At 43.4% G+C, this 21,014-nt stretch overlaps 1 long non-coding RNA gene across 1 annotated transcript in view; it reads right to left on the bottom strand.

Moving 5' to 3' along the window:
- The window catches only part of LOC145715509 (uncharacterized), a 464,377-nt gene that overhangs the window by 244,308 nt on the left and 199,055 nt on the right, over positions 1-21,014 (bottom strand). The gene's annotated exons all lie outside the window — the stretch shown is intronic.

Here is a 21,014-nt window from a genome sequence, read left to right as displayed (position 1 = left end):
GTTCCAGCTTTTTTGGGGGGTGGGGAGAGGGGGAGGTAGAGAGAAAAAGAGGATTTGTCCTTGGACTGAACTGGGAAAGTAGCAATGGATTAAGAAAAATCAAAGTGGCCACGCATGCTCATACAGAGGCCACTGATGTCTCAGTCCTTACGCCCACGGCTGGACTTTTGGGGGACTAATTATGTTACAGTGTGACCAGAGGAAAACCTGGACAATAGTCCCAAACCTTTAAAGAGTTTTCTAAGCCTTTTCTTCTCCTTAATTGTCAAGTTTTAAAACAATACCATGACTGTAATCGAGAACCACATTAAAAGACTTGAATTGGGGCGCCTGGGTGGCTCAGTCAGTGAAGCGGCCGACTTCGGCTCAGGTCATGATCTCGCGGTCCGTGAGTTCAAGCCCCGCATTGGGCTCTGTGCTGACAGCTCAGAGCCTGGAGCCTGTTTCAGATTTTGTGTCTCCCTCTCTCTGACCCTCCCCTGTTCATGCTCTATCTCTCCCTGTCTCAAAAATAAACAAAACGTTAAAAATAAATAAATAAAAATAAATAAATAAATAAAAGACTTGAATTAAACTAGACCTCAGAGTCTCAGTGAATAACCTAACTTTACATTTACCCCTCTGAGATGCACGCAAGCCTTGGTTGGAGCAGCTGTCTCCTTTCCAGGGTAAGCAATAAACCCAGCTTGGTCTTATAAGAAAAACAAAACAAACTTAAAACAAAAAAACCACAACAGTTGGCTGTGCATTGACTCTAGGACATATCCCTCCTTGTTTCTCAGACTGAAGAGAGTCAGAGTGTCACAGACTCCTGAAATGCCCCTCTTGGGACCTTGTAAAAAATATTTCCACATTCCGCATCATTTTTGACAGTTTAACTATGAAGTGTGTGGGCAGATTGAAATAGAGACCCAAAACTGGTTGGTTTCCAAAGAAAATTACCGTAAATTGGAAACCTGAATATAGCTATTCATCCTTGGGCCTTGGGATATGAATGAATCATTAATTAGGGCCAGGAAAAAAAAAAATGGTGCTGTCTCAGACAGGATGGCAAAAAGGAAAGACTTTCCCTAACCAGTGTGAGTTCCTTACAGGCAGGGACCTTGGCTGGTGCCCGGCCCAGATCCAGACACATGCCAGATGATCCACAAATGGGGAATGAATGAAAACCAGATTGTTGTCAAAAGATTGGGGTTTGAGTCCCTGCTCTACCATTGCTAGACAGCACAGTCATAGAAAAATCCTTCCAAATTCCAGACTTCCACCTCCGTAAAGCAGAAGTTAAAAACAACACACATCTCTTAAAATCACTATGAGAATTATATAAGCTAATTCAGATGAAAATGTTTTACAAGCCACAAGAACAGTTTGCAGAAGAAAGGGAGAAGGGAAATTAACATTCCCTGGATGTCTGTTACTTGCTAAGCACATTGACAAAGACTTTTCATATAGGTTACTTTGTATAATAGAAAACAATGTGAATTACTAGTAAGTATTCATTAGTGGCTACTTGTCCACGGACTTGTTTTCTAGGTGGATTCAGTTCTTTCCCCCAAATCTATCATCCCTTTGCGGATGAAGTGGGTAGCTTCTAGACTGGGGCTGCTTAAAACCTGCCTGTGGCTCCCACTGCATGAGACAAGCAGCATTCTACAGTGGGGATGCCAGGAGCTGTGTCCCTCCCGCCCCCACCCCCCCTCCTCCGCCACCAGGTAGATCAGGTACCCGAATGTGGGGAGGCCGAGTACAACAGGAGTAACTCAGTTGAGGGGAGCTGTATCATGCTTTCTCATAAAATGCCGAGGGCTCTTGATTTCTGACAGCTTCTTTTAAACCTAAATTTGTCTTGGGAGGTAAAACACACTGGTCAAATGAGCTGTGAACAAACAGTTTAATAGTGAGCCTGAAAAAGACAACCCAACTTACCTTTTAGGCTCAAACGAAATGTTTGGAAAGATCTGTTTGGCTTCTTCATGTTACCTGCTTTTCACCCATCCCCACATTCTCCTCCCAGAAGGTGGTGAAAGGATTACCAGCAAGTGAGATACCTAAACTTACTCGAGAGGACAAACACCCACCTACCAGCAACGCGGTAAGAACTAAACTAGGCAGTATATTCAAATAAAAATAATAACTCCCATTTACGAAGCACTTGCCATGTGCCAAGCACTGTGTCAGGTGTTTTGTGTGCCGGTGACATCTCTAGAAACTACACATTATTATCCTCATTCTACAAATAAGGAAACGGAGGTCCAAAGCAGATAAATCGTTCGTCCAGGTCACAAAGGTATATTAAGGAACAGACCTAGAACCGAAATCAAATCTGACTCTCAAATCTGTTCCCAACCAAAACACCACTTCTGTGGCCCACCCATTGCCTCTTGCATTTACAACCACTCAGTAAATGTTACATCTGCTCTCCCCCCGTGGACGTGCCAGTAAGGGAAAGCTTAACCAATTCCCTTCGTGAAAACGTGCCAATCGATTGAAACGTGTGTGTGTGTGTGTGTGTGTGTGTGTGTGTGTGTGTGTGTGAATACATATACGTGCGATCACTATTGATCTCTCTGATCACTGATATACTTGGAAATGGTTTTCTCACGAAAGCATACACCAGACAGGGTTTGGCAGTCACCCAGATTCCAATCACTTTTTTTGGGTGTGGAAGAATAAACAATGGTTTACAGCATCTCAGAGATCCATTTGAATTCTACCTCCTCCCGGCTCTCCCAGGAGGGGTTTCGGCTGCACAGGACAGAAACCGTCTCTGGCGGAAAGAGCCTATTGAAAGGGGGTCTCTCAGGACTGATGAGAGGGCAGGAGATCCAGGCTTGTCTATGCCGCGGGGACCAAACCAGGCAAGGCCCAGCCAGGACCCCCCCACTTAACATTCTGCTTAGGAAGTCACACTTGCCCCACTGGGCACTCGCTCCACGCTGCTGCTGTGACTAATCCCTGACTCTTCCTGCACCTGAGGGCCTCTCTTTCCAAGTCAGAATCTCAGGAGGGAGCATCAGTCAGCTGGCTCAGGCCACAGCTGCCAGGGAACTGGAAGTCTACCCTCGAAGTCTCCACTCCTACTCTGGAGCTGGATAGGTCACCGATGTCCCATAAATGTTAACTCCCTTCCCGCCTTTCCCCTCCTGGCCCCATCCCCGAGGGTGAACGAAGCCCACTGAGTCCACCAGTCTTCTGCAAACAGCTCAGCCCCCGGCCAGCCTCCGAGAAGGACAAGTTGGTTGACGAGAGCCATCCCATCTTGAGACCTTGTCCCTTCTTTGTTAGGGTGGCTGTTTGCTTTCCCGTGGCCACAGGATGTAAGGTTCGTGTAGTCTCTGAACAGTTGTAAACCACTGGTCACAAAGGATGTTATTAGCATTCTGCTAGAAGTTTAATAACAGAAAGGCAGCAAATCAGTGCAGGAAATACTCTGAGAATTTCTTTCAGAAGGAAAAAAGAGAATGCATTCAGAAGGAATGCAGAGAAAGCATTACATTTGACATCAAGTGATGTAAGTTCAAGCCTGACGTCTCCTGCCAACCAGGCTGTCCTTGGACTTGCCCGGTCACCGTTCTATGTCTGTTCTCTCACCTGACAAAGGGAGGAAATAATATTTCCCGACCAACTTGCAGTACAAGAGTCAAGTGAGTACCATGGAAGGAGCTGCCCAAACACAAGTTTGGCTTTGCAAGGGCAGAAATGTGGTTGTGCAAGGGAGGGGCAGACCGTTGGAAGGCACCAGAACTTGCACCTCACCCTTCCCTGCTCAGGCCAGAGGCAGATCTGATATAGGTTTCCCTGGCCACGCTCCCCAGCATGCCTCCGTTTACAGATTTCTCCCTCCCCGTGAACAGAGGGCCTGTGCAGAATCCTGCCTCCTTAAAACTAGATTCGCTCTCTCCACAGAGCTTTCAATAGCTCATCCTGAGGCATGGGCTTTAAAAAGATGTATCATTTTGGTATTTCTTTTCCTTTTGCTCTGGATACATCCTCCTGGATCTCACCGTGGGACAGTTACCGTGGCTAACACAGGATGAGAGAAACTGCACTGAATCCCAGATGACCACTTACACGTTCTCATTCATTCACACATAAATAGAGGGATCATCTATTAAGAAGAACAAATTTATGCCCACCAGCCACCCCCCCCCCGCCCCACTCCAAACTGGAACGAAGTAACCATTTCCGGAAGAAAAACGCACAGCACAAAGTTTGCTTCTTTCTGAAGCTGGAAAATAGTTTGATAAAAATGAATGGCACCTCAAATTTTAAATGAAAAAAACGGCTTAGTTCTTCCTAAGGATGAACTGCAGTGGAAAAAAAATAATATTTCTTCCCTTTTTAAGATACCTCAGGCTACCTTTTTTTTTTTCTCAGAAGTCCACCTTTTACATCTAAAAACATAATAATTCGTATACCCGTCAACGTTCTAAATTCCAACTTGCTATGTTCGCACTTTCATTTCCTCCCGTGTGGTCTACTGGAATCAAATAACTTGCCAGCTGCGTATTAGAAAGGAAATCGGGAGAAAACAAAAGATCCACAATTGTTACTAAATAGCCACTGCCCCTCAAGTGACATTTTAAAAACACAATTTTCAACAATATGAATCTTTTCAAAACACAGACTTTAAGAGGAAACAATGACCCATCCCTGACAAGACAACATAGAGAGAGATGGGGAAAAAAAATCACTCACTGAACAATAATTTTAAAAATCGTCTTCAGAGAAGCTCTACTATAAAACTTTGCTTAATACATAGGATCAGAGACTTTCAGAGCTGAATGAAGCCTCGCTTCATATTCAGATGAGCAGATTGACTCGTAACGCTCAAATGACTTGTCCAAGTGTTACCAAAGCCCAAGTTCGGCTGTTCATCACTTGAAGGCACTCAAGAGAAAAGTGTTGATTGGGAAGGAATATGAGATTTATTCAGAAGGCCAGCCACCTGGGGAGAAGGCAGACTCCTATCCAAAGGCCAACTCCAAGGTATCTGCCCGGCCCAGTTTCTTAAAGGTCTTTAACCGGTTAAGGGAGTGCAGTGGTCTGTGATATTTCCTGATTACATGCAGACTGGAACATGTCAGCTACAAAGTTATCTCTGTGCTAGGAGGTTATGCAAGAACTTCTAGTTCCTTGGTGTCCTGGGAAGAAGGGGGTAGACGGTGTAAGAAGGTCTGGTTCCTTGGGCCCCAGGGGTTGTCCAAGAATACTGTTCTTTCTGCAAAGGAGGGCAAGGTCTACAGACACACAAAGGGAGGTCACTAAAGTCATTTGCGTGACCTTAAAAAAGAAAAACATTTTGCTAAAAGATTGCGGGGCTAATCAAAAAGTGAAGGGGGCTTCAAACAGACTTGCCAGCCTCTCTGGCCTGGGGACGTTCTGGTCCGTCATTCCGCAAGGCCAATGGTCCGCAAATCTCGAAAAAAACAAATTAGTTCTTTTATGCATCAAGGGTCTTAAGTCAGCAAGCGAGGAGTGTGTTACCTTGAAGCAAATTAACCCTTAAGACCAGCCTGAGTGTTGTTACACCGGGTCCTCTACCAATAGTGACCAAGGGAGAAAGGGGATGCGCTCATATCTTCTGTCACGGGGATCCTTCCACTGCCCCACCTGTATACAGCAAGAATTAGTTCATTATCACCCACACTGCTACATAGAAGGCGAAATACCTCAAAGGCACTATACGAGGACAAATGAAGCTCACCTAATAAAGAGAGAAAGGTCAGAAAACATTTGGCTGGAAGAGAGTCATTTCTGGTGGTGAAGGATTTTAGTCTAATTTGTACTAGAGAAGGAAGAATGTATAGATTTACGTTTTCTCTCAACTCTGTCAGACCGCTAGCTTTTCGTTGTCCGACATACCCATCTGTTTAATGTTCTGGCCGACCCTAATTTGTGTTTGTAGGTATTTCAACAATCAACATTTTAAAATTTGCTTTGGGCCTAAAATCATTAATATTATTATAACCTCACTTTTCAAACAGGTTGCACTCAAAAGTTCATTTGCCCACCATTTATTTTTTTAATGTTAATTTATTTTTGAGAGAGAGGGGGAGACACACACACACACACACACACACACACACACGGAGCGAGAGCGGGGGAGGGGCAGAGAGGGAGACACAGAATCCAAAGTAGGCCCCAGGCTCTGAGCTGTCAGCGCAAAGTCCAATGTGGGCCTTGAACCCACGAGCTGTGAGATCATGACCTGAGCCAAAGTTGGACGCTTAACCGACTGAGCCACCCAGGCGCCCCTGCCTGCCGTTTTTTTAAAGATTTTTATTTTTAAGTAATATCTACACCCAACGTGGGGCTAAAACTCACAGCCCCGCCATCAAGAGTTGCATGGTCTACCAAATGAGCTAGCCAGGAGCCTCTGCCTGCCATTTTTAGAATCCAGAACTTGCCTTCTATCAGAAACCATTCTACGAGTGGGAACTGGATTCCCAGCGTGTTCTTCCCAAGGGTCTAAATCCACATTGCACTAGAGTAGCTCAACTATAGCACAATGACTACACGGGGCCCTGGAATGGGAGGCCACCTTCCTTTTGCCCCCTCCTCTTTCATTCCTACGGAGAGCATTACTATTCCCTTCCTTTCTCTATCCCAGCCCTCAGTTAAAAACATTCGTTGAATTGAATAAAGGAACAAAACAGGAACCAGATATGAAATTCCACCCGTCGGATCAAAGCTCGAGCAAATTCTACGGTGGTCATGTGCCAATTTTTTTTTTTTTTTTTTTTCCAAACTTCCCCTTCTGCTCAGACCGGTGGGCTGTGGACCCTGTGCATTAGCAGCTGAGGAAGATTTTGTATTACGAAGACGGTTCCTGAAAATTCCACCACTTTTCTCCTCAGTCCAAGATATTTAGTTAAATAGCTCATACGCGCCACAGTGTATGCAGGTATATACAGACCTATATAGGCTTCGGAGTCAGACCAAACATGAGCTTAAATCCCTGCCCCACCACTGGCTAACGTGCCACGTATGGAGGATATCGAACACTTGGAAACACTTGGGTCTGGTGTTTGGTGTTTCCTACGGTTTGGTGCCAGTCTCCCTTTGGAAATTCACCTTCCGTCACTTTGCTGCGAGGGGCCACGACAAGCTCTTCCCCAAACAGGCCAGCTTCCGGTATCACTTCTTTTCTTTGGCAGGCATCCCTGACATATCATGTTTACTTGCCCTCCGATTCCTACTTCAAGCCTGCCTCCCCCGTGCAGCCTTTCTGATCCTTGTTGTGATTTCTCCAGGCTATCGCGTTCTGATTGCATTCTGGTTGTGTATGCTACCCGTGTTATTATTATTTTGTTTTTTTTACTAAATATCGGATCCCTGAAGACAGAGCCTATGGGTCGCACATCTTGTTCTTTCTGCCATGGCTCACACACGGTCTTTGATGCCATGGGTATTCACCAAATAGCTGTTGAATTGAACTGAATCATGAATGAAAGACTCCTCATTTACACGGCGACTGGTAAACGCCCTGTCACCAATGTGTTCACCCCAATTAGAGAGGAGAGGAAGGTTTTAAGTAGTAACCAAAGGAATAGCAATCTTTCGAAGATTTCTTTCAAGTCTTAATTCTTCTCCGTCTCAGCTCTCTTTCGTAGGAGACTGGAGCAAGAATGAAGAAAAGGCAAACTCTGCTATCCCCCTCCCTGCCCCGATTGGGGCCCCCCGCTCACCAAGCCCTATTCTCATTACAGATTGGTTTCCTGAGTGTGTTGAAAGCAACAATCACAAATCCTTTCTGCACCTAGGAGTACCTTGAAAATCCTTCATCTGCCTATTCTTCATCCTGCCATCAAAAGTACCTGTAACCACCAGGGATTTTCCCTGTACTAACTAGGAAGGACATAAATCTAATCATGTGCGATTTGTCAAATCCCACCTCAGATGCCATCACCCCTGTAAGCCTTTGCATGACTCCTCATTCATCGGACAACCGTTCGTTAAGCACCTGTAATATGCTTAGTGCTGGACGTACAGTGCTGAGCAGGACGAATGTGGTTCACACTTTGTGGATTTCATATCTAGTACAAGGTGATGTAGAGGCTTACAACAGTGAGATTCAACCTGGTGGGAAATCCGAACAGGTTTCTTTGAGGAAGCAGCGTTTTCTACTTGGCCTCTCTCTGGATTGCCCTTGCCTGTTACAGCAGTAATCACAGAGTTTGGGGACTAGGGACCCAACCTACCTGTGCATCAGATAAGATCACATGTCAATGACATAATAACTTCAGGCACGTGGCATTGCCCAAAAACTGAAATGAGTGACCCAGCCCTGGGCCCAGCCCTGGTTCACAAGTAGACGATGGCCACCTGGGGAGGACAAATATCAGCACATCATATCCCTAACAAATCAAGGAGATGTCATGGGTGAGTTTGGAGGGGCGGGGGGGATACTTAGAAATGGCTCTGTGTGACCTTTCCACCAGGCCAAGGTGAACTTGCATCGCAGTCACTTAGCCAATGGGTCATCAGCCTCTTGTCCTGACACAGGCATGGCCATAAAACAATGCCTTCAATTTGAACGGTCTGACTTTGAGATTAGAAGGAACCCACACCTCAAGAGTGTTAAAGACACGCTCTGCCCCCAGCATGTCCCTTTCCCACTCATTGCCAGCAGCTAAGGTTTGTGGATGCACAGCTATGTTGTTCTGTCCTTGGCAGGACTGCGTGGGTGATCAGTCAAGTTACTGCCCTCAACGACCTTGCAAAGTAAGGCCCATGCGCAAAGCCGTTTCTTGGCCTGTCTATCCGTCCCAGTTACTTTATCCCGTACAAGGAAAGAACTCTTGGGGGCCATCAAAATCCTGTCTGATACCAGCACTACCTCCAGAGAAATTGCTGTCTTTCTAAAGGAAGCACAGAATCAATTAGTACTAAATTAATTATGGAGGGCTGAAAACAACTGCCAACAGATGAATTGTTTAAACTGGCTTGTTTGTACTCAGATTGTGTGTTCTTTTTTTTTTTTTTTTAATTTTTTTTATGTTTTTTTTTTTTTATTTATTTTTGAGACAGAGAGAGACAGAGCACGAACGGGAGAGGGGCAGAGAGAGAGGGAGACACAGAATCGGAAGCAAGCTCCAGGCTCCAAGCCATCAGCCCAGAGCCCGACGCGGGGCTCGAACCCACGGACCTGAGATCGTGACCTGAGCTGAAGTCGGAGGCTTAACCGACTGAGCCACCCAGGCGCCCCAGATTGTGTGTTCTTCAAGAGACCCTGCTCCGTCAAGGAGCTTTCCAGCATCAGGCTTAGCAAAGACCTTGAAAAGGTTGAATGGCCTGGAGCCAGCAGGAAGTGAACAAATTCCCCTTTCTAAATCTTGTCTCAGTGGTATTTGAACTCTTACCAGCTGGGATCGGGCCAAGACTGTCAATAGCTGAAAAGAGAGAGGTTTGGTAAGAAGTTCTAGAGAATCGTAAACCACCTTGAATTTCTCATTTGGGGACCTACTATTTTAAAATATTTATTTATTTGTTCATGCATTCGTTCACTCATTTATTCATGGATTTTCCAGCATTCCCTCTGGCAGATTGCACTAGGTGACAGGGACACAGAGTCATTTATGCAGAGCTCTCCGTCCATCTCGGGAGACAGAGGCACAAACACTGGGGAGAAAAAAATGAGGAAACCACGTGCACCACCTTGCAGGAGCACCAAGGAGGAGTTCGGAAACTGGAGGGTTCCTCGGAGAGGTGACACAGAGCTGTGCTGTACACGGGGGACAGGAGTTCACCAGCCAAGAATGGAGGCAGGCATTGAAGATACAAGGACACGTGAGTAAAGCACTTAACTGTTATCTTCAGTTTCTCTAGGTATAAAGTGAGAGGCGTAGCCCCAGCCTACTGAGGGGATTAGAGTGCTTTGGTGAGCACAATGCCTGACAATCACAGGTCCTCCAGAAGATCCTAGTTCCCAACAGCAGGGGGTGGATTGATAGGGATTCCTTCTTGCTCTTACCCATTCCTGCTGGTGGCTGGGTGTGTGTTTCTAGCATTCGTGGCTCAGAATTAGCCCGTAGCCAAGCAATAAAACAAAGCTTAGCAGTGGAAGCAAGCTGATGAATCACAAGCCATAGACCATGCAGACAAAGCGGCAGTTAAGTACACGGCTTGAAATTAGAATTGTTCGCGGTAAGCCCGCATCCACCCCTCAACAAAATGCCTTCAGGCGCTGGATTCTAGTGTTTGGGCTCCATCTTTCTCCCTCTCTTTTTAATCGTGGTACAATACACATAAAATTTGCCATCTTCATTTTGTTTCATGTTTATGTATTTAGTTAAAGAGAGAGAGAGAGCAGGGAAGGGGCAGAGAGAAAGGGAGAGAGAGAATCCCAAGACTCCGCGCTGTCAGTGCAAAGCTTGACGTGGGGCTCCATCTCACAACCCTGGGTCATGACCTGAGCTGAAATCAAGAGTCGGACACTTAACTGACTGAGCCGCCCAGGCGCCCCCACCAGCTTCATTTTTAAGTATACGGTTCAGTGGTATTGAACACCTTCATGTTGTACAACCATCACCACCAGCCATTCCCGTAACTCTTTAGCTTCTCAAACTGAAATTCCATACCTATTAAATAATAACTCTCCATCTTCCCCTCCTTCCAGGTCCTGGCAACCACTGTTGTGTTTTCTGTCTTTATGATTTTGACTACTCTGAACTTTCTCATGTAAGTGAAATTATACAATATTGTGTGTGTGTGTGTGTGTGTGTGTGTGTGTGTGTACATGTGACTGGCTTATTTCACTTAGCATAATGTCCTCAAGATTCATCCAGATTCATGCATTCTCTTCTTTTTCTAGGCTGAATAATATTCCAGTGTGTGTGTGTGTGTGTGTGTGTGTGTGTGTCCATATTTTGTTTATCCTTTCATCCTTTGATGGACATAGACTGCTTCCATGTTTCAGTTATTGTGAATAATGCTGCTATGAACATGGTGTACAAATATCTCTTCGAGACCCTGCTTTTGGTCCTTGTGGGTATATATTCAGAAGCCGAGTTGCCAGATCATATGATAACTCTGTTTTTAATTTTTTGAGGAAGTGTCATGCTGGTTTCCATAGCAGATGTACCATTTTACATTCCTACCAACAGTGCACAAGGACTCCCATGTCTCCGCGTTCTCGCTAACACTTATTTTCTGTTCATTTGTGGGTTTTTTTGTTTTCTTAAATATTTTATTTTTAAGTAATCTCTGCACGCAACGTGGGGCTTGAGCTCCCAACCCCACAATCAAGAGTTGCACGGTCTTCCAATGGAGCCAGCCAGGAGCCCCTTTTCTGTTCTTTTGATAGTAGCCATTCCACTGCGTGTGAGGTGACATCTCATCATAGTTTTGATTTGCAATGATTAGTTGAACATCTTTTCATGTGCTTACTGGACTTTTGTGTATCTTCTCTGGAGAAATGTCTGCGCAAGTCCCTTGCCTATGTTTAAATTGGGTTGTTTGTCTTTTGGTTGTTGAGTTTTAGGACTTTTCTATATATTCTGGATTGTAATTGTCAGATACATAACTTGCAAATATCCCCTCTCGTTCTGTGGGTTGCCTTTTTACTCTTTTGATGCACAAATTTTTAAAATTTTTATCGAGTCCAATCTGTTTTTTCTTTTGTTACCTATGCCTTTGGAGTCATATCCAAAAAATCGTTGCAAATCCAGTGTCGAGAAATATTTGTCCTATGGTTTTTTTCGCAGAGGTGTATTGTTTTAGGTCTTACATTTAGGTCCTTGATCCACTCTGAGTTAATTTTTGCGTATGGTGTGACAGAAAGGGCCAGCTTCATTCTTTTGCAGGTGGATACCCAGTTTTCTTGGCACCATTTGTTGAAAAGCAGACTCTGTCTCTTTTTACAGCACTCCAAACTTCACATCTGTTACCTGGTTTGATCTTTCTAACAATCACGTCAGGCAAATACAATGAGTACCTTGGTTTCTTTATTGGTAAGTGTATGTCTTTATTGCTGAGGGACTGAGAAATCACATCCCTGTTCAAGTCATACAGTTGGTTAGTGGCAGAGCAGGGACTAAAATTATAGACAGCACGATGTTCTTCATTCCCACTAGATCGTGCTTTTCTGAACTTTTTAATTGGTTATGGCTGAGGTTAGGAGAGGGAGGGGATAGCCAAGGTTGAATCAAGAAGGAAGGTATGTAAAGCCCAAATCACATTCATAAATTAGAAGATTTTTCTTTGTGCTTTTGTTTCCTTGGAGGTCAGATAAGATTGTTAAACAAGAATTCTGAATGCTTCTCCTAAACTACTGCTAATGCCAGAAGAACATGACTAAGCACTTGCTTTACGAAGAACCAAGAAACCCAGCCCAAAGCAGCCCTCTGCAAGACAGAAGTTTCTTTGAAGTTCCTTGTTTTCACTGATAAGAAATCATGGGCAGGTCTGCATTTTGCTCCAGAATATACTCTGATTAGTTTTAATATAAACATAAATTAGTGAGCTTATCCCACACAAATCTCTGAAATAGATTCTCTAGAGTGATGCATGGCCTTTTCCTGTGGGGTTTTTTGTACTCCCTGTCAATTAGCAGTGTACTAACAGGTGCACACGCCCCAGTGTGAGGTGCAGACAATTATAAACCTCTTAAATCTCCATCCCCATATCTTATCATCCTCTACTTGGGCTTCGCATAAAAAGGTATGAAGTCAGGGCACCCTGGTGGCTCAGTTAGTTAAACCTCCGACTCTTGATTTCGACTCAGGTCATGATCTCATGGTTCATGATCTTGGGTCATGGTCTCAGGTGATGATCACGGTCATGATCTCAAGTCATGAACTCATGGTCCAGGAGTTGGAGCCCCGTCCCAAGTCAGGCTCTGCACTGATACGGCAGAGCCTGCTTCGGATCCTCTGTCTCTCTCTCTCTCTCTCTCTCTCTCTCTCTGCCCCTCCCCTGCTCCTGCTCGTGTGCTCTCTCTCTCTCTCTCAAAATAAACACACACAAAAAATGTTTTTAAAGGTGTGAAGTCACACTCATCTTTGATAATGAGTACTGAGTGAACAATTAAAAGTAATGACTTTTACATTTATATAAGCTCCAAAATGAGCAGACCCCCCACGTGTGCCCGTACCAGCCTGGCCTAGGACCCAAGTGTCTCCTGAGACAGGATCAGCCAGGGGTCAGGTAAAGAGTTGCCTGCCTAAAAGTAAGATGTGCTCTGTGCTCAATGAATGAGTACGCCATCAATCTGCGGAGTAACATCAACAGTGAGGACTTCAGATTAAATGCAAACTATTATTCCGTCACTTACTAAGCACTAAGCAAGTCTATCATCAGCTTCTTAAGAAAAGCACCCATGCTTCTTCTCATACCTCTGAGTAACCAAAAGGATGTCTTAAGCTCTTCCTTTCATGGAAGTCCCTAGAGCATGTATAGGCATCTGCTCAGTTTGGGGAATCTTCCTATGTCAGAGCTCCAGTTACAGCTGCTGAGACTTTCCAGCCATCCAATTTTCTAAACGTGCAGTTCTGAGATTACCACGGAGGGCGATAGTTAATAGAAATCTTTTTTAAATCGGTGAGATGCTTCGTTTGCCTGGATTTTCATTAGTTCTAAACTGTAGGGCAGTTTAGTGTATTATAAAAGGCCATTTGCATAAAGACACTTATTTGTTCCCTTGAAATTATGTTAAAAGGGAAAAAAAAGACTATAGGACAGTATACAAACCCTTTTCACATAAACAGATATTGAAAGGTAATCTAAGAGCCCTGTATAGCATTTAATATTCATGAGGTTCTGATCTCTATGAAGCTGCTTATATTTCCAATTTTGAAAACGGATCATCTCTGTAAGAGTTAAAAGTGCTTCGATGAAATAATATAATCTGAATTAATTATGTTTCAATTATGACCCATCCATCTTTACCCATCTCTGATGTTGATTATGGTCTAATGTGCATTTCTTCGAAAGTAAATTTTCCTTTGAGACCGAAGTCACTGTGTGTATAGAGCCACAACATTAGTTCCTCGGGTCATCTCCCCCAGGTATTAAGCCCGTAGTATTGGCAGACACTGTAAATAAGGGCATTTTCTCACCCAAATACTAGAATCCTGCAAGCGCTTCTCACTGCAGAAAATAAAGTTGTTTTGGTTTTATTAACGTGACTCGTTAAGCTTTATAAGAACAATCCAGATGAGGGTAACAAAACCATCCACAAGCATTTTCCCAAGGCGTGCACATCCAGGTAGCTGGATTAAAATTAAATAGCATTTTTTCACTTGGTTGTCAGAGAAGCCCAATGTCCTAACCACTTGAACCTGCAGGCCTCGGCTCACGCTTTTTTTTTACCCTCTAAAAACACTGGCTACATCCAACCTTACTTTCTTCCACCTCACTCTTTAACAGAAGTGCCCTCTGGCGTTATTCTTGATGTTAGCAACCAAAATCATTGGCTGTTAGGTCCTGTGTCAAAGTGTTTAATGGTGGTAGTTTTATCCTGTTTCTCTTAAGTAGCACCTAGAGATAAGGTAGGAGTATAAGACGTAAAGTAAATAAGTAAAGTAAAGTGAAATAATAAAATAAAATAAAATAAAATAAAATAAAATACTGCCTAGAAGCCAGACTCTCTGACTTACTTAATAAAATGCTGGAAATATCTTCTTCCAGTGCCTCAGACTCTCCAGTAATGGAACTTGGAGGTAAGACAACTTCCTCATCTGAGAGACAAAGAAATCAGGACACAAAGAAATTAAATGATTTGCCAAGGTGATATAATGAATTGGGTTTATCATCTAGATCCTCCGCTACGATACAATAAAAAGAGCTAAATTTCCCGCATGCTTCTCATGAGCCAGGCACTACGATAAGTCTGTTACACACGTTCTCTTATTTGAGCCCCACAGCGATGTTCTGAGTAGGCACTATCATTAAACCTATTTTACAGGTAGAGAAAAATAAGATTGGGGAGAGCGCTTGAGGAAACTCGTGTGCTCGGGGTCACACAAATACAGATTGGGGATTAGGCAGCCCGATTCCAGAACCTACTGTTTGAAGCCACTACTTATCTCACTGTCTTTATAGAAATTGGATGCATAGGTGTTGACATACGGCTACCTAGGTCCAGATATGTGGATATGCATGTATTTGTGTATATAGGGTCGACCAAAAAGCAAGATAGAATATTATTTCACATATTTCAAAATGTAAATAAGTAGCATCATCGTTTAGAATGAAAAAAGAAACAGAGGAAGGAGGAAATTCATGGATAGAAATGGATTTAGTGCACACAAACCCTTTTTTTGAGTAGGGAAGTCTAAACTATGTCTAAGAATGTTTGCACTTGGGCACAAACATAAGGACTTTAGGGGAAGGAAAGGGGTTGGGTCGGGATGCTGTGCTGGGGCAGCCGCTGGGATGGCTGGCAAAACTCTGTTTCTTAACCTTGATGGTGGACACATGGGTGTGTTTTCCTTACAACAAGTCACTGAACTCAGTAAGAAATACCAAAAAATAAATAAAACACAGCGTAACTGCGCATACTTGGGGTAGATGGCAGCGGGGGGGGGGGGGCGTGGGGGGCGGGGAAGAAGTGCCTAACACCCATCCCATCTTCTTTCTAGTGCACCTTCCTGTGCTAGGGAGACGTAAACACTAAAAACTGTATTTCCCAGGCTCCTTCCCAGCCAGACTCCTGGTTGTGATTTAGATTTTGTCAATCAAATGTAGCAGAATTGGAGCAGAGGCCAGGCTTCTGTTGCTCCTGCCGGCAAGCCTGGTTGTGAAGACATGTGGTTTTTTTGTAGCAGCATCGGCAGAGGTCCTGGGCTCTGGTCACTGGCTTTGAGGTGTTGAGAGCAGGGCACAAGACACAGGGCGTCCATTTGTGCGGCTCACCGCAGGCACAGTGTGGGTCTGGAGACAGCAGCAGCTGCCATGGCTTCTGATTGCGGTGACCTCCTGACGACAGTAGTTTCTCATCCTTATCTCGGTGGCTTCCTAATTGTGGCAATAGTGCCATGGCAATGGAACCCGCAGCTTTTTGATCACAGATGGAGTAGCTCCCTTGGCGGCTTGTGCAGGCTTTGGACAGACTCATGGAGCCAAGCAAACAAATATTGAAGTCCAGGGCTTGCTCAGGGTGGGGGGTGCTGATAAATCCCGTGTAGTTTGGTTGGGAGTCCTGAGGGTAGGGTGACCCGAGGGTAAGGTGAACTACAGTAAACCAGTCCTCAAACAGACGACGGTTCACCTTCAAAGCTTCTACAGAGTCAAAAATATCTCAATTCCTAAAATGCAATGGAAGTGATCTGGATACATAGCTACAGAGTGCCTGATATAAGCAAATAAAAGTCATTTCTGGGGAAAGGAGATACCGGCCTAGACTTCTCATTGTTTCAGCAACAGTTTTCAAAATATAATGCCCAGCACACTGACAAAGATAACAAAGCACATGAAGAAATAAGACAGTGAGAATGAGAACCAGCAAGAACATACAACAGCCACAGAAAACACACAGACTATCTAGATCACTGCTCTAGTGGAACTATGATGTGGGCCATATGTGGAACTTTAAATCTTCTAGCAACCACGTTGAAAAAGTAAAAAGAAACAAGTGGAATTAATTCTTAAAATAGTTTGATTTAAATCGGTATATTTTAACTCGAATTTTTATTTAACCTAAATGTTTATCTCAACATGTAATCGATGTAACAATTAATAATGAGATCTATGACATTTTTATACTAAATCTCCAAAAACCCAGTGTGCATTTTACCCTTACAGGACACCTCAATTCAGGCTAGCCATATTTCAAGGGCTCAATAGCCAAAGGTGGCTACTAACTACTGTATTGAATCCCGCAGCTTTGGATTTTAGAATTATCAGGTAGCGATGTTAAAAGAACTATGCCGACTATGTTTAAGGAGATTTTTAAAAGTGAGATTGAAAAACTTCAATACAGAACTGAAAATTATATAAAAGGTGACCCAGGATATTTGAAATATGGAACAACCTCTAACTGTAAAATTGAATAGCTGAAATTAAGAATTCCGTGGATGCCGTTAATAGCGGATTATACATGCCTCAAGAGTGAAATCGGTCGACTGGAAGGTGGATCAGAAGAAATTATCTAGAATAAGGCACAGAAAGATTGAAGAGTGGAAAAAATATGCGAGTAGGAGCCACAGCAGACACGGCGAAGTGGTTTACCCCACGTTTAACTGGAATCCTAAAGGGACAGATAAAAGAAAATCGGGAATAAGTCACACGTGAAGAGATAATAGGTGGGAATTTTTCAAAACTGATTAGAAGTCTGTTGTCAATTTGATTGTCTTCCCGTTGAAGGGAATCGTATCAATAGTTGCTTTTACGCTCTTTCCCCTTTCTCTCTTGGAAGATCTGGAAGATTTCCTGCAATTTTGCCGCAATGTGCCTAGGAGTGCGTTTATTTTTATATGTCCTACTTGGGGATTAGTTGTGTTTCCAAACATGGACGATTCGTGTCGTGAGATTAATTCATGCCCTCATATAATTTAATATCAATTAAGTCATGAGGTTTCTTTGGCAGGGCTTATCTGTAGGAAATCCCTGCAGTCTATTTGAGGTTGTGTTCTGGATGGATAATCACACATGGATCTCTACTAGTCAGAGAGAATGCACAAGGGGTCATGGTACGAATCACAACAGCGCATCGTCTGCTACCTCTATCCTCTTGATGATTCACGTAATTCTGTCTCAGGCTTCTTCTCTTTTTCCCCTTCCCCTCCCTGTTTTCCGGGGCAGGTTCCTGATGACTCATGCTGTGACCCCATTCCTTGTCTCAGTTCCTCCCGCCAATGGCTGCCAAACCGACGATTAACCCTGGCTTTGTGAAAAAAATGAGCTTCCCCTGCAGTAAACTTTGATTTGGTCATGGAGTACCAGTGACTGGTTGAATGTTTTCTAGCAGGGGAAGCAGAGAGACTATGAAAAGTGCAAAGATGACTCCTTTTTGACTAAGAATGGAGACCAAGAAGGGTCTTTATAAAAAAAGAGGGAGGTAAAGGAGAGTTCAAATAACATCAGATGAAGAGTGTTCTGCAAGCAGAAACCAAACAGAAAGCAAGCACACTCCTTTGAGAATTAGGTTTACTGTTAACAAGAGATAAGAAATATTTTGACAGTAATTAAAATGGGTGACATTTCCCGACAGGAGCAATTTTTTTTTTAAGTGTCCAATATGGTAGGAGAGAAAAATAGAAGAAAATGTAACACGCCCACAAAATCAGAAAAAAAAATTGGAAAATGAAATTCTTATCTGATTCGTTACAGGTATAATTAAATATTTAGCACATGCCTGCTGACAAAGCAAAACATGCTCATGAAAAAATGTGTATCACTAGCTTTTCATTGTATGTCCACACACCTTTGTGATAAAGGTATTACAGATAAACGTGAATTTCCTTTCTTTTTTTTTTTAATTTTTCTTTAATGTTTATTTATTTTTGAGACAGAGAGAGACAGAGCATAAGCACGGGAGGGGCAGAGAGAGAGGGAGACACAAGAATCCGAAGCGGGCTCCAGGCTCTGAGCTGTTAGCACAGAGCCCGATGCAGGACTCAAACTCACGGACCCTGAGATCATCATGACCTGAGCCGGAATCATTGGGCGCTTAACCGACTGAGCCACCCAGGCGCCCCGTGAATTCCCTTTCTTGATAATTTTCATCCATTACCGTTGCTTGTCATTATTGCTGCTCTTCTGTGCTTGTTAGTTTGTTGGGAGGCAACAGGCACCTTCCCCAGAATGCTTTGCAAAAACAAATTTGAAATCATCTGATTTCTAACAGAAAGATTTCCCGGTTTTCCTGCTCTGCTGTTGCTACTCCACGTGGTATCTGCCAGCTGGAGCCGAACAGTCAATTATGCAGTTTCTAGGCAGAAAAATGCTCGCGTTGCAAGGAGATGTCTAAGCATCCCATGGTAACTTTGGTGATAAGTATTTTCTTTACTCATTTGCACTCTTAAGGGTACAATTCTTCTGACCTTACAGATTTTCCTATGGTGCCACTCTGCATGTTAAATCCAAAATTAATGATTTCTTCCTCAAAGGCTAAGTGTTACTACAATTCACACCGTTTAGGTATATTTTTTAAGTGTATTTTAGGGGCGCCTGGGTGGCTCAGTCGGTTGAGCGACCGAATTCGGCTCAGGTCATGATCTCACGATTTGTGAGCTCGAGCCCCGCGTCGGGCTCTGGAGGCTGCTTCTGATTCTGTGTCTCCCTCTCTCTCTGCCCCTCCCCTACTCGTGCTCTGTCTCTGTCTCAGAAATAAATAAACATTAAGAAAAAATTTTTTTAATAAACCTATTTTAAACTATTTAACATTATTCATTAAGCTTTATATTAGAATTCTTAACCCTTAAAAACCTTAATTTCTGGTTAAAATTAAGAAGTAAACAGTGTGGGGGCGCCTGGATGGCTCAGTCAATTAAGCGTCCCACTTCGGCTCAGGTCATGATCTCACAGTTTGTGAGTTCGAGCCCCGCGTCGGGCTCTGTGCTGACAGCTCAGAGCCTGGAGCCTGCTTTGGATTCTGTGTCTCCTGCTCTCTCTCTGCCCCTCCCCTGCTCATGCTCTGTCTCTCTCTGTCTCAAAAATAAATAAAACATTTAAAAAAATTTTTGTTTTAAAGAAGTAAACAGTTGTGGACTGTCTCTTTCCTAGCATTCCTAGTGGATTGGCAGATTTATAAATACTTTTTACAATTTTTAGAAATGCATGCTTTCTCATAGTAAAATTTTTGGGGTGGCACAGGACATGCTTAGACACAAATGTCTTTAGTTCCTCTGTAAAAGGAAGCCAAAAGTAGACAAATCTATGTTCAGTAAATTTTAAAATAAATAAATGTTAAAATAAAATCAAATAATTCATTAAGCTTGTTAGAGTCCTAAAAATATCTAGCAATATCTGATTGATTCAGCTGAGTTCGTTGTTTTTTTTTTTTTACATTTTTATTCATTTTTGAGAGACAGAATGCGAGTGGGGGAGGGGCAGAGAGAGAGGGAGACACAGAATCCGAAGCAGGCTCCAGGCTCTGAGCTGTCAGCACAGAGTCCAACGTGGGGCTCGAACCCACAAACCGTGAGATCGTGACCTGAGCCAAAGTCAGCCGCTTAACCCACTGAGCCATCCAAGGGCCCCTGAGTTCAGTTTTTAAAAGTGCTGTCATTTTACAGTGTGGCTATTTATCTTTCAAAGCCTAGAATTAATATAAGTGCTTCCAATGACGAAAGGGGGTTGGATACTTTATTAGCTATCATAATATATCTAGCATTATGTGAGCTGATTTTATGAAATTTATACAATATAAAATTGATCCTAAGTGAAAGTGACATAATCTAGCTCCCACACTCACTTTGTCTATTAGCTAAAGTGTGTTCACTGAAAAAAATCATTTGCTTTTTTTCCCTTCTGCAAACCCGAAGATAGTGCTGCTTGGAAATATGATTCTCTGTAGAATTTACAGGTTGCTAAAAGGATTCATAGCTGGTGTAATATCATTCATCTGTTTTGGCTTCCATAGCCTGAGAACGTGCCTTATAATTTGGCCAAATGTCTACATGCTTCTCATACACTTCCAAAGAGAAGTATGTTCGAAAAGGAGGAGAGGATTGCCTCTAAATTAGATCTCAACAAATTTGATTTTTATAAGAGGTGGAGGGGAGGAAAACTAGTAGCACCTGAACGAAAGAAAACACAATGAACTTGTCATACCCATCAGCACATCTGTCTATCTGTTGGTTGAAAAAGTGTTTAAAATCTTCCTCCAACTCCACGAAGCTGCAGCTGGCAACCTAGTGTGGTACAAACTCGACCAGATGGAGGTGACAAATGAGCAGTCTTCTGGCTCCCTCCCGCAAGGGAGCCCTCGGAAACTATAAAGGTAAGAAGGAACGAGATCAGCAGCAATCTTCTCAACAGCCATCCTGGCTGCAGGAGGACCAAGGGGTATGATCTCTCAAGTGTGGGAGAAAAGGGGCTTTGGGCCTAGGATTTTATATCCCGTCAAG

This window comes from Panthera onca, chromosome B2, assembly GCF_046562875.1.
Source record: "Panthera onca isolate mPanOnc1 chromosome B2, mPanOnc1 haplotype 2, whole genome shotgun sequence".
Taxonomy (NCBI): domain Eukaryota; kingdom Metazoa; phylum Chordata; class Mammalia; order Carnivora; family Felidae; genus Panthera; species Panthera onca.
This window is presented reverse-complemented; position numbering and strand designations above follow the sequence as displayed.